Genomic DNA, 13,190 nt, shown 5'->3' on the forward strand with positions numbered 1-13,190 from the left:
CCGGTGATCGATTAATCGATACGCCGCTTTGCAAAATATGCACCACGTATTTTTATATAAACTACATATAGATGGGTTTGCCAAATCAATTTAGCTGGTGAGGGACTGTGACTAGGCACGCCGGTCAGGAAGGTTTAGGGACAAGGGGACACAAGCATGACATTGTAGCGGGAGAGGTCCGCGGAAAGGGCCCGCCGTGACCCAACTCGCTGACGCGCTGTATCCCCCGCGCTCGTTTTACCTTCTACCACAGGTCTGCTTTTGCCCAAAAGCCTTTGTAGCGCTATTTTCGACTTTTTCATATGTTTTGGAAAATATGCCATGCTTTGTTTATGTCCTCATTTCCCTTTCCATTTGTTTGTAACTTGGAGAAGTGATCTTGTTACTTGGGTACGTCACAGCATGTAGCGTATAGATTCGAAAATAGTGTTTCTACTGTTCTTTTGCGATATATTGAAAAATATTTGGAACATCTGGAAATGCCTCCACATGAAAGTGTAAAAACGTTTTTGTGGGTTTTTTTTTTTTTTTTTCCCCTTCGACATTCAGGCGTTTTCCATTACCTCAATGTTCAATCACAGACCGATCGAACAATCAATGAGACAAAACGGCTCGTAATCCATCTACTTTTGACCAATGCTACACGAATTAGCGCTTGGCTGTGGGACAATCCACTGCTCGCGACCAGTCGTTTGTTTCACCTTGCATTATTACACAAAGCACAAATAACATAAAGCAAACACCTGAGTGATGATGTAATCGGGGGACAAGGGACTGTGACATCATGTTCAAGTAAATGAGGGTATTGCAATTGTGTACAAAAAAATTCTAGTACTTAAATGTGATGACGTGGCCTACGGGGCCACATGGAGCCCAGGCCTGATTTACAGTGGCGCAGATACGTACGTATGTAGTCAACCACCAATTGTGCAAGTTCTCCTACTTGAAAAGATTAGAGAGGCCTGTAATTGTCAACATGGGTAAACCTCAACCATGAGAGACAGAATGTGGAAAAAAAAAAAAAAAACAGAAAATCACATTGTTTGATTTTTAAAGAATTTATTTACAAATTAGAGTGGAAAAAAAGTATTTGGTCACCTACAAACAGTGTTGTTAATCTTACTTTAAAAAAGTAATTAATTAGTTACAAATTACTTCTCCTAAAAATTAATTGCGTTAGTAACTCAGTTACCTAAATGTAAAAGTAGTTAGTTCGTTGGCAAAGTCACTGGTGATAATTTTCTTTTCTTTTCTTTTTTTCCTCAAAAAACCCACCCAAAATAACAAAAAAAAAAAAAAAACAGGTCACACAATGCAAAGTTTAAAGGGTTTACGCGCCAATTGGCCCTAGCCCAATTCTTTACCCTAAACTTAACTAAACACCGGGGTATTGCGGATTTTGCGATAACTAGATAGTAACCTTTGCTATGTGTGAAAGTCATTTAATGTTCTGAATCAACCGTTAAAGTTGTTAAAGTTGCTCCCGTTATTGCATTAGTTCCCTTCTGTCTACTTTCGACATGTGTGACAAGTTTTAAAGCTGTTTCATCATCTAAAGATAGATTTAAGTCAAGATTTTGCCGATTTAGGACCATTTTAGATAAAAGTTTACTTAGGTTCGCTAGGAAGGTTCTCTACAACAGAGCTTTCCTAAGAGGTCTACTGCTTTAAGATGGTGGCTGTTTACAAACGCATCTAGTTCTTTAGATATGTTGCTAATGCCACCGTGTCTGTCATTTGCATCTAGTTCTATAATATATGATTTCTACCGTAGCATTATGTGGGCGTAGTTTGTAGGCTATCGGCTACAGTCAGGTATTATTGGAGCCACCTGGCATCGCGTTTGCAACGGCGTCCCCACTACTGCTCTGCTCTCTCGTGAGTCCGTCTCTCTGACTTTTCTTGCGTCAACTAACATAGTAACGCATAGTAACGCACGCCTTTCCCGCCTCAGTAACGGTAACGGCGTTGCCAAGATGAGATAAGTAATTAATTAGATTCCTCACGACTGAAAAAAATAACGCCGTTAGTAGCGCTGTTATATTCTAACGCCGTTATTAACAACACTGCCTACAAACAAGCAAGATTTCCGGCTGTCAAAGAGGTTTAACTTCTTCTAACGAGGTCTAACGAGGCGCCACTCGCTATCTGTATTAATGGCACCTGTTTTAAGTCGGTATGGAAGACACCTGTCCACAACTTCAGTCAGTCACACTCCAAACTCCACTATGGCCAAGACCAAAGAGCTGTCGAAGGACACCAGAGACAAAATTGTAGACCTGCACCAGGCTGGGAAGACTGAATCTGCAATTGGTAAAACGCTTTGTATAAAGAAATCAACTGTGGGAGCAATTATTAGAAAATGGAAGGCATACAAGACCACTGATAATCTCGCTCGATCTGGGGCTCCATGCAAGCCCCGTGGCTTCAAAATGATAACAAGAACGGTGAGCAAAAATCCTAGAACCACACGGGGGGACCTAGTGAATGACCTACTGAGAGCTGGGACCACAGTAACAAAGGCTACTATCAGTAACACAATGCGCTGCCAGGGACTCAAATCCTGCACTGCCAGACGTGTCTTCCTACTGAAGCCAGTACACGTCCAGGCCCGTCTGCGGTTTGCTAGAGACCATTTGGATGATCCAGAAGAGGACTGGGAGAATGTGTTATGGTCAGATAAAAACAAAATAGAACTTTTTGGTAGGAACACAGGTTCTCGTGTTTGGAGGAGAAAGAATACTGAATTGCATCTGAAGAACACCATACCCACTGTGAAGCATGGGGGTGGGGACATCATGCTTTGGGGCTGTTTTTCTGCAAAGGGACCAGGACGACTGATCTATGTAAAGGAAAGAATGAATGGGGCCATGTATCGAGAGATTTTGAGTGAAAATCTCCTTCCATCAGCAAGGGCATTGAAGATGAGACGTGGCTGGGTGACAGGCTGGACAGCATGACAATTATCCCAAACACACAGCCAGGGCAACAAAGGAGTGGCTTCGTAAGAAGCATTTCAAGGTCCTGGAGTGGCCTAGCCAGTCTCCAGATCTCAACCCCATAGAAAATCTGTGGGGGCAGTTGAAAGTCCATGTTGCCCAACGACAGCCCCGAAACATCACTGCTCTAGAGGAGATCTGCATGGAGGAATGGGCCAAAATACCAGCAACACTGTGTAAAAAGCTTGTGAAGAGTCACAGAAAACGTTTGGCCTCCGTTAATGCCAACAAAGGGCATAACAAAGTATTGAGATGAACTTTTGGTATTTACCGAATACCTATTTTCCACCATGATTTGCAAATAAATTCTATAAAAATCAATCAATGTGATTTTCTATTTTTTTTCCCCCACATTCTCTGTCTCATGGTTGAGGTTTACCCATGTTGACAATTACAGGCGTCTCTGATATTTTCAAGTGGGAGAACTTGCACAATTAGTGGTTGACTAAATACTTATTCGCCCCACTGTACGTACAATATATTACATAATGGAAGTGTTTTTATTTTCTCTTTTTGCCTTGCTGAAAATGTAATTCCATTTTTGATAAGGACATTCTTTGTTTTAGTGACCCCACTGAAGTCGTGATCAGTTTCAAAGATCTTCTTGCATTCTGTAGGTTAGCTGGTTATGTGTTTATGGATTAAAATAAGAATTTTAATCATCAGGTCGTCATTCCTTATTCCCATTAGCTAGGTTAACAAGCACATTGGTGTATATTTTAGTACTGTATTTTTCAGGTCAAAAAGTTTGTTTTTGTTTTTTCTTAGAGAGCCAAATCACCCTCTCAGACCTTTCAAGAAAATACCATCAAAACAATACTACACACTGCAATTCATTGTAAATTTGACACATGTCTGTATTTGGAATTTTTAACATTTGATTTATAGTTACTGTTTTTAAAACGATGCTCTAGCTGTTAAAAATGCAACTTTCTCTCTAAATGACACAATGATCTTCCCAGCCCCAATTCTAACTTTCTCAGTTTGGAAATGTTGACTATGTGTTTTGTAGACGTAAGTAAATGTTTTGTTGATTTTTTTGGGGGGGGGGCGCTATTGTAATGGCACCTGCTTAAAAGGTTTAAATTGGAGTCTGCATTTAGAACAAAAAGTTGAACTAAAGAAAAAAAATGGCACCGTCTCCTCCTTTGTTGTTGCTAGTGTGACTCTGCGTGTCATCAGAGCAATTCTCCAAGACCTCGTTGGCAGTGCTCTTTGTAGTGGAAAATCAGAGTTATGACAAGCACAGTAGGTACAATGCAGTTTCAAAGGCTCAATCCTTTTTTCTATTTATATCGCTGCATGGTGACTAAAATTAGAAACAGCACATTTGTAGACGGTGACACCCATCTATTCAATCTGACAGTGTTTAATTTCGCTTGTACTCACAAATTAATCCTACTAATTTGTGAACTTTTCTAAAATTACTATCAGAATCGTTGTGAATATGATCATAACAGTACTGTATACAAATGACAGTATAACATTAAGGTAATACTATTTGCACAATATATCTTAAATTGCTTAGCACAGTGACTTTTAAGCTACATTCACACTTCAGGACATGACGGCCAAATTGGATTTTTGTCATTAATTATTTTAATGAATTATTTTCACATAGTCATTCCCAATACAAAAAACAAATGCACTTCCAGTATAAACATGTTGCGTCCGCTAAGTGGAATGCATGCGCACAAAACAACACGTCCACTGCCATGCTTGCAAATGGAACGACTTGGCGCAGTTTGGTTAAAGCACTAAATATGGTCCCACATACAGGCCTGTTTTGGATGAATTAGTGTAAGCCTGTCGCGATATGCAATAATTCCGTTTATCGCACGATAAATAAAAATGAAGGCGGTAATTTTTCCGCTGCGATTTATCGCCTCGCGTGCAAGTGCGTGCGCGCCTGCAGCAGACATGCTGTTAAAAGTTCGGATTCCTTGTTACCAACTGCGCAAAATGCATCTTCGTTCCAGGTCCGGCAAAAAATAGCGCCGGAGCCAATCGTTCCCATTGTATCCTATTGTTCAAAGTATACCGGCCGCGTCAGTGCTCCGGATCGACTGCGGACCATCTCCGGCACGCCGGTGTTGTTGACGTGTGGGCGCTCACGTCAGGGGTGACATTTTACGCGGGGTGGCTATTTTTCGGCACAACACCGGATATTTACAACGAAGTCCGCCAAAACATTGTTACCGACTTGGCTGCTATGAACAACCTCGCTTTGACAACGGACAGCTGAATGGAAATGATGAACATTGAGTGGCAAATTAAGAGCGCTGTGCTTCAAACTCATCCTGTTTATGAAAGTTGATTGTCATATGCTGGTGTTGTGCAGTAATGAGCAGACGTAACTTCAGCGGCGTTTGCTAACTTCTTTAATGCGCCCATACTAGATATCATGAAATAGCAAACTAGATGTGCTGCGTCCCATGCCATTGGCTACGTGAGCCCAGAGTGATTATGGGACACGTAGTCCATAAACTACATCGATGAATTCTAAACTGTCATGACTGAATGGAAGTTAAGAAAGCCAAATCAATCCATACCAGTGACTATAGATAATGTGTCAAATATTGTTAATTCAGTACGTGACACAGATGGATTCAAATAGGATGTCTTGCTCATGTAGTAAACCTAGCTGCTAAGAGAGCTGTAGCAATCAACAGTGTGCCCCGCCTCAGTTTACAAACAGTAAAGATTGTTCTCAGCACTTTTATGCAAATTTTTTTCAGATCAGTAAGAAGTAAGCACATAAATATTATGCACTGAAATGCATGTTTATATGATGGCAATTTAATTTTTGCTCGTTAGCAAAAAAAAAAAACAAAAAAAAAACAAAACAAAACAAAACAAACAAAAAAAAAAAATATATATATATATATATATATATATATATATATATATATATATATATATAAAATTGTTGTTTTGTTTTTTCAGAGCATTAAATGTTTTGAATCGGATCGAAACTCGTGTCCCCCGTATCAAAAATCGTACCGAACCGTGACTTAACTGTATCGTTGCATCCCTATGGAACACCATTGCAGAAGCTATGAGGGGAAAAGTTTTTATTTGCCTAAATGCTTAAGTTATTAAGTCTTTTTTTTCTTTCTTGAAAAACATATTTATTCTGTGTTTCTGTGCGGTATTAATATTGTTGTCTTTTATTTAAGAGGCATGGTCTATTGTTTTTAGCTGTGATTTCTTAAAAAGTATTTTTGAATTTAAGAGTAAATATCGCGTTTAAATGGGTGTACTTGATCTATTAATATATACTGTATTCTCACGGTGTTATTGTAAATTGGTTTATTAAAAAAAATTATGAAATAAATTATGGCACACTAAAATTTGTTATCACGACAGGCCTAAATTGGTGACAATTTCAATTTCTCGGCTCACACGCTCTCAACATGGAAGCCAACATCCATTCTTCTTCAGTGATGATTGATGTAGGTCTTCTTTCTCCTCTTCCTCTTTGTTCCCTCTCTCTCATAGTCTCTTCCACCTATTTGTTTGTTTCTTTGTGGAGGTACATGTGCCCTCTGAACTGGTTTTCATTCTGCCTATGCGGTGTGATAATGTGTGGTCATTGTGTTCACGTTTCTGCCGGTGTTTAGAAATGTGAAACAGCTGTGAAATGTGTTAACAGGTTGAGGATTTGTTCAAGATTTTGCAAAAAAAGAGTTGCACATTAAGTTCAAGCACGTAAAACCCCGTTTCATGTTTGGCAAAAAGTGTTTGATCTGTTTATAAAAATATATATATTTAAATGCCTCTTAGGTTATGAGCATGGGATTTTATTTTTGGCAATTGCGAAAAACTAAATTAACAGTAACTCACAGCCATATCTACCTTTTGTCTTTTCATCCATTAGATGCAGCTACCCAACCAATCTGTTGACAACCTCAACATCCCAGAGTCATAGAAATTAAGGAACTTTGGGTAACAGCAGGTAAGACCTAGATGTGTTGACACTACTTATCTGCGATACCGCGCTTGGCCTACATGTGAAAGTGAGAGAAGAGAAATGAGGCTCTGATGTGGCTTAGATCTCGAGAAAAGGGTTTGTCTTGACAAGCAGAGAATGTGTGCAAGTTGGCACACACAGTTAATACTTTTGCAAATTGTGCAAGAGAAAGTCTTGATCACCATTTGTTAGGTGGTTAGTGGCAAACAATACTGCAACTTTGTGGAAGAAAATACTCGAGAATTTCCAGCAATTCATTTTGTAATTGGTTGACAGTATTGCCTGCCGTACAAATTTTGTAATATCGTGAGAAAAGTATGATCTTGAGGAATTACTACTCGCCAATGGGCCCTGTGCGCTGCTTATTAAGTAGGGATAGGGCTAAAAAGATTTGACTTACAGGCTCTTAGAAGAGCTCAGTTGATGTTTGGATGAATGACGGTATAACAATGATTGCAAAAATGTTTCATAAATTTCACTCTCAGATTAATACCATTGACCAATCTACAGTATTACCTTTGCTAAATTGTAAAACGTGAAGTGCTACACCTGCTGGCAGAGTGTCCATTGACTTCAATCCTCGAATACAGTTCTTATGTAATTCTATAGGTGTAACTTTGAGATATGGCAGTGTGGAAAAGATATGTTTCTGACTGCTGTCAACAGCAGTGATAAAAACTAAAAAAAAAAAAAAAAAATCAATAATTGGTGCAGATTCCTTCCACCTGCTCATTCTGTATTTTTCAGTCACCTCCTACTCACTTGAGGGGAAGTAGCTTCAATCTTGTGCTCTCTAACTATCCATATGCAGTGCTAGGAAACTACATTTGAGCCACATTTGAGAAGTTTATTTATTTATTTTTCATACAGTAGATGTTGTTTAATGTTCATGTTCCTCGTCTTTCAATTTTCCTTTATTCTTTTTCGTCTGCTGCTCTGCATCTAATTGCTTGACCTCAAACGCAGTAAATGCATAATACACTAATACCATGACGGAAATTGTAACTTATCACACATCCTCGTAATTAGGGACGTCCCGAGCCGATCACGTGATGGAGAATCGGGCCGATCGCGCCATTTTTCAGAGGATCGGAATCGGGTAAAAAAGGATTGGGTTTTATTTAAAAATATTTATTTTTCTGCTTCATGCTTTTATGTGATTCCTCTCAGTCTCCCTCCTGTTGCTTTTGTTGGTCAGCAGGCAGCTGGAGTTTGCTTGTTAAAGTTAACAATGATGGACAGGCATTGAAGCTTTGATTTTGCCGGAGAAGCTTGGGAGCACTACCTTCAAGGCACCGCATGCGTCAATCATCGTTTAGGTTCAACACTAGCAGTAGTGTGCTGTGGCAACTCATTGTGTGTGTAAGTGAACTGCGTGAGCAGAATTGAGTGGACTCACTCAATGAAGCATTTGATAAAGACGAACATTTTTCTATGTTATTCTTGTTTAAAAATCACATTATGATGACAACACGGTGGGACAGCAACATGTTTATAACTTTTTCTTTTTGAGCAACACTTTTTTTTTTTCGTGATCGGATCAGGACGCTGTATCGTCAGATCCTCAAAATCGGGTGACTCCGACTCTGATGCAAAAATATGTGATCGGGATATCCCTACTTGTGACACACTTATTGTGCAGGCCATTATCCCTTTGACTATTTTTTTCCAATATATCTTCCAGCACTAGTATACAGTTGATTTAGAGATTTTCTCATAAGTGGCAAACATTGCCTGCAACCACACAACTGTAAACCCTGGTGACTGATTTTAATGATTTACCATTATGGCAAGCAGGAAGTAAGTTATAATTTACCATTAACATCATGCTTTTTTTTTATTTATTTTTTTTTATCAGACATTCAATTTCTGTTGTGATCGGAGAAAAAAAAGATCTTAGTTGAGAAAATTTATAACCTCTTGTTTTTACACTATGACATTGTGTTTGAGTTTTTTTTTTTTTTTTTACCCTCTGGGCCTCCTTGTACCAGTGTCTTGGGATCATATGTCAGAGCTCTATTTGAATAATGACCTTACATATAATGAGTGTTTGCAATGGCCACAACCACTTTTCACTGGCATTTTTTTCATGTGCTTTCTATAACCCATTTTATTTCTGTCATGTGAGATACAACATTAGCTGTGTAATTGACAGTGCTTCTGCTGAAAATCCGCTTGTTTGTTTCTGGACTTTGACTGGTTGTGTGTGCACATTTACGGTGCAAGGTACTGAATGTGTCCACAAGCCACCTGAGGCTCTGGAATCCACACTACAAAATACATTAGGGTCATACGAGTATAATTGGTTGTTCCAGGAGGGGATGTGTGACTACTGCCATGTGACCCTTTTGCCCCCTCCAGCCAGCTCTGTGTGTGTGTGTGTGTGTGTGTGTGTGCGTGTGTGTGTGTGTGTGTGTGTGTGTGTGTAAGTCGTGGATTTCTGAGGCCAAACTGGTTGGGTTTCGTGTGTCCGTGTTTGTGTCCGAGATAGAAATGTTGTAAGCAGGGGTGAATGGGTTAGCCAAGGACAACACAAGGACAGTGTTTGTGCAGGGCACGGGACTGTCCTCGTTGGCACGCACGTTCACACACACACAAACATACACACGCACTTGCTAAAAACAGAGCCTTATTGTGGATAATCTTTCCAGTTTGGTCCACCCATTACAGTTACTGCATTGTGTCAAATTCAAACTGGCTTTTCTCTCATCTCTCGTTCTCATCTGTCACACACCATCAGTCTCTGCAGAATGTAAGTTACATCTCCCAGTTACAGATCAAACATTAAATCAAAAATGTCTCCCACATCTTGTTTTCTATTTTATAGTAAAATCTAACCTAAGATGAAAAATGCTGACCTAAGTCTCCACCTGATACTGTACCCATGTAAATTGTATTCTGTTCACCTACTTTCACCAATTAGGTTTAGTAAAATAGGTCAGCATTTCAAAAATAAAATTGTTTTCTGTGCTTAGTCAGATAACTTGCACAACGGGTTGATGACAAATATTTTTTTGCCCATCTGTATAGCTATCGAATACCCATACCTCCACCTGTCATTTTTCCGGATTTTCAACTGTTTCATGCCTAAGATAGGTCGAAATGGAGTGTGCCCTGGTTGAAATGTGTTTTGCATTTTTTATTAATTGCAATTGCGTGTGCAAGTGAATTTTGTTTTGCAAATGGTAGGTTTTGAAATTGGTCACAGTGTGACATCACACACTTATTATGAAAGAATCTGACCTCTTCGTTTTCTCTCCAGGTTCACTAATATTTGAAATACTGAGCACACTTAGCACTAGAGGTGTGCAAAATTTCCGATTCTTAGATTATTCGTGATTCGGCCGTAGAAGATTCGAGAGCGATTCACAAACATCCAAATTCCGATTATTGAAATATGCCAAGTAAAGCGGAAGTACAACACAGTCAGCGCGCCGTGCGGTCTTCGGGACGCAATGAGGAACGAAGCGAGAGTAGCTAAACATCATGCTTCTCATTACCCGGCCCCTCGGGTAATGCCAATGCTCAACTCACGGCTCTAGCTCAACTCATGCCACGAGATTAAAAAAAAAACAAAAAAAAACACAACAACATACCTGACTGCTGCCGAAAACCTGCTACAAAGTACATCCACATAATGTTACGGTAAATATCATTTCTATAGGACTAGATGCAATATAGATTCGGTAGCGTTAGCAGCACATCTACAAAAAGCTAGATGCGGGCGTTAGTAAACGGCCGCCATCTTAAAGCAGTACACTTCCCTGCAAGGCTGTTGTAGCGAACCTTCCAAGCGAACCTAATTAACTTTTTATCTAAAATACTCCTAAATCGGTTAAATATTTACTTGAATCTATCTTTAAAACAGTTTTAAAACTTTCACATGTCGAAAGTAGACAAAAGGGAAATTATGGAATAACGTGAGCAATTTTAACAACTTTTACGGTTGATTCACAACATTAAATTAATTGAATGTAGTTTAAAGCTGCTGATACAGAATGGAGACTGGAGTTTTTTTATTTACTGTTTGTATATTTGTTTACTGCTATATGTTAGCTTGATACTGAAATAGTAGTTTGGTTTAGCCTGAGAGTATTTTTGAACAATTTTGGAACTAATGTACAAAACGTTTAAAAAAAAAAAAAAAAGGAGGGGGGGGCATCAATAATCGTTTTATAATCGAATCGGAGCCTCTGAATCGTAATCGAATCGTTAGGTGCCCAAAGATTCCCAGCTCTACTTAGCACTAAGAAAAGCCATAAAAAGCATCATTTAAATCTGTACAGTACTTTTGATGCATAATCAGTTAGTCCTCGTCACTTTATTACCTTGTGACCCCCCCCCCCCTCCCCCCCACAGAAAATGTTCGCTAGGCATGCTGAATATATCGTTTAAACATCGCCATCGTGGTGTGCGCACACGCACACATAGTACCATCACAGGTTGTGTGTTTTTTTTTTTTTTGTATTTTGAAAACATACATTTTTTGTTTCCCATGTGCTCACCACCTGTGGGAGGGGCCAAAGGGGTCGAGTACGTAGTGATTTGGGTGGCAGCCAGCAAGGGCCTTGGCGGTCCGACCACCGGCTACATAAGCTTATTCTTGGGACATGAAATTTCACCTCTCTGGTGGGGAAGGAGCCCGAGCTGGTGTGTGAGGCAGAGAAGTTCCGACTTGCCTCCACACACAGTTTGGGTTCTGGTAACAATCCTCTCGAGAGGGGTTGGATTCTCTTCCACTCTTGAGTTGCTCACGGTGAGAGGCGCAGAGCAGCTTTGGGCATACTTATTGCCTCACGGATTGGTACCTGTATGCTTTGGACACTCGGGTGAAGAGAGGGGAGGAGCTGTGAACTGATCATCCTCTGGTGATGTGTTGGCTCCGATGGCAGGGGAAGATGCTGGCCAGACCTGGCAGGCGCAAACATAATGTGAGAGTCTGCTGGAAACATCTGGCAGAATCCCATCTCGGAAAGAGCTTCAACACCCACCTCCAGCAGAACTTCTCTCTTGTCCCGGGGGAGGTGGGGGACATTGAGTCCGAGTGGACCAAGTTCCACACCTCCATTGTTGAGGTGGCCGATCAGAGCTGTGGCCGTAAGGTGGTTGGTGCCCGTCGTGGCGGCAGTCCCTGAACCAGCTGGTGGACACCAGCGGTAAGGAATGCTGTCAAGCTGAAGAAGGAGGCCTACCGAGCAGTTTTGGCCTGAGGGACTCCGAAGGCAGCTGACAGGCAGCGGCTGGCCAAGCGGACTACAGTTTTGGCGGTCGCCAAGGCAAAACTAAGACATGGGAGGTGTCCATATGTGCACTTGGCACCAGGACACCATAGACGGCAGTTCGATGATCGCCTTGTAGTCGTGTCATCGGACCTGTGGCCGCATGTTTTGGACACTCGGGTGAAGAGAGGGGAGGAGCTGTGAACTGATCACCCTCTGGTGATGTGTTGGCTCCGATGGCAGGGGAAGATGCTGGCCAGACCTGGCAGGCGCAAACATAATGTGAGAGTTTGCTGGAAACATCTGGCAGAATCCCATGTCGGAAAGAGCTTCAACACCCACCTCCAGCAGAACTTCTCCCTTGTCCCGGGGGAGGTGGGGGACATTGATTCCGAGTGGACCAAGTTCCACACCTCCATTGTTGAGGTGGCCGATCAGAGCTGTGGCCGTAAAATGGTTGGTGCCCGTCGTGGCGGCAGTCCCTGAACCAGCTGGTGGACACCAGCGGTAAGGAATGCCGTCAAGCTGAAGAAGGAGGCCTACCAGGCAGTTTTGGCCTGTGGGACTCCGAAGGCAGCTGACAGGCAGCGGCTGGCCAAGCGGAATACAGTTTTGGCGGTCGCCAAGGCAAAACTAAGACATGGGAGGTGTCCATACGTGCACTTGGCACCAGGACACCATAGACAGCAGTTCGATGATCGCCTTGTAGTCGTGTCATCGGACCTGTGGCCGCATGTTTTGGACACTCGGGTGAAGAGAGGGGAGGAGCTGTGAACTGATCATCCTCTGGTGATGTGTTGGCTCCGATGACAGGGGAAGATGCTGGCCAGACCTGGCAGGCGCAAACATAATGTGAGAGTCTGCTGGAAACATCTGGCAGAATCCCATCTCGGAAAGAGCTTCAACACCCACCTCCAGCAGAACTTCTCCCTTGTCCCGGGGGAGGTGGGGGACATTGAGTCCGAGTGGACCAAGTTCCACACCTCCATTGTTGAGGTG

At 41.5% G+C, this 13,190-nt stretch overlaps 1 protein-coding gene across 3 annotated transcripts in view; it reads left to right on the plus strand.

Annotated features, from left to right (window-relative positions):
- Positions 1–13,190, plus strand: part of pik3cb (phosphatidylinositol-4,5-bisphosphate 3-kinase, catalytic subunit beta) — a 99,449-nt gene that overhangs the window by 16,359 nt on the left and 69,900 nt on the right. For 2 of the 3 annotated variants that reach the window (XM_057838441.1, XM_057838443.1), the window contains exon 2: positions 6,880–6,957. The exons of the other annotated variant lie outside the window; for it this stretch is intronic. The gene's annotated coding sequence lies outside the window, so the exon portion shown is untranslated. The remainder of the gene's footprint in view (positions 1–6,879; positions 6,958–13,190) is intronic. 3 annotated transcript variants of the gene reach the window in all.

Source organism: Corythoichthys intestinalis, chromosome 6 (genome assembly GCF_030265065.1).
Source record: "Corythoichthys intestinalis isolate RoL2023-P3 chromosome 6, ASM3026506v1, whole genome shotgun sequence".
Lineage (NCBI taxonomy): Eukaryota > Metazoa > Chordata > Actinopteri > Syngnathiformes > Syngnathidae > Corythoichthys > Corythoichthys intestinalis.